Consider the following 1,510-nt stretch of genomic DNA (forward strand, 5'->3'; position numbering starts at 1 on the left):
TTCAGTCTGTCACCTGCTTCCCTCCCATGGTTCACAGGAAAATCCCAAAGCAATGGAAGCCTAAAATGGGCTTACAGGCACCAAGATTTGGGGAGGGGGGCATCACTGTTGATTTTGATAGAAAGGCCTTCCTTTGTCTTTCACCAAGATCATTCCCAAAACTTTACTGAGCAAAACCCCCTGCCCCACCACCATTTCTTTTGCAAGATCCTGAAGAATACATCTCTAATGGTAGGATGTCAAGTACCACACTGAGAGTTTACCAGGAGAAGCCAATGGGGGAGAGAAAGAACTTCCCAGATCATATATTATGGAACTTGCTTCCTAATAAAGTCTAAATGTGGATGGTGTTAGTACAGATCCAGACACTGGATTTTAGAGTGCTAATGGACCTTTGAGACTAGGACTGAACTTGCTTCTGACACTTGCTAACTGTATGACCTTGGACAAGTTATCTAATCTCCCTGAGACTCAGTTTCCTCATTTGTAAAATGACATTTTTATTGCTTACAATACTTATCTCATGAATATTGTGAAGCTCAAATCAGATAAACACTTTCATAACTCAAAGTACTATATAAATATTAGTTATTTCTTTGGGTTTTGTTTTGTTTTCTTTTTTTTTGTTTTGTTTTTTATAGATGAGGAAATTGAATTCTAGAGAAATGAGGTATCAATGGCAGAACTCCTGAATCCTACTGAAGAGCTCTTTCTAGGAGGATGAACTGTCTCCTGGAATTCATCTATTTTTTTTGCCAATCCATAGGGATTAAAAAAAAACTATTTTCAAGGTTGGACTAGCTTCAACCTAGAGGTTTTATATACAGTGGCTCCCCTCCCCCACCATTCTAAGAGAGGACAGAAGAGCAGGATGAAGAAAAGGCATCAAACTCACAGAATCTAGACATGGGAAAGGGGGGAGGGAGGGGGAGACAGCAATCATCAAGGCTCCTACACAATTTGACCATCCATCAGTAGGTGCAGTCTATAAATATTAATTGTATTTTAGATGACACCAATATGTTCCTAGGAACATACATCTGGTTCAATTTACTCTCCCCAAGGCAGTCAGGAAGCAGGGTTTATTTACAGATGTGAATGGAGTTCTACAATCGTTTTAATTAGAAATGGACAAATTTGATCACATTAACTTGAAAAGATCTTGTTCTCAATTACAGTCTTCCATAACCCCAACTCCTTTCCCCACTCCTTATCCTGTCTTCTTTGTTTTGGGGAGACATAATAATCATTCTTTACATAATTTGTACAGTGCTTGAAAACATGCTCTTTCTGTCCCCTAATGGGTGTCTCCATCCATACAACAAGGTCATTAGATCAGATGATCTCCAAGGTCCCTTCCAGCTTTGGCATTATTCTATTTTTTGTGTTAGTTTCATTTGGGCTCTCAAGAGACAAAAACACAAATCCATACTGATTATATGCAAACTGCGAAGGAAGGAAGAAAGGAAGGAAGGAAGGAAGGAAGGAAGGAAGGAAGGAAGGAAGGAAG

Source organism: Petaurus breviceps, unplaced genomic scaffold, assembly GCF_028583685.1.
Source record: "Petaurus breviceps papuanus isolate PSGF00001 unplaced genomic scaffold, PetGlider_PUasm1.0 138, whole genome shotgun sequence".
In the NCBI taxonomy this organism is placed as follows: Eukaryota; Metazoa; Chordata; class Mammalia; order Diprotodontia; family Petauridae; genus Petaurus; species Petaurus breviceps.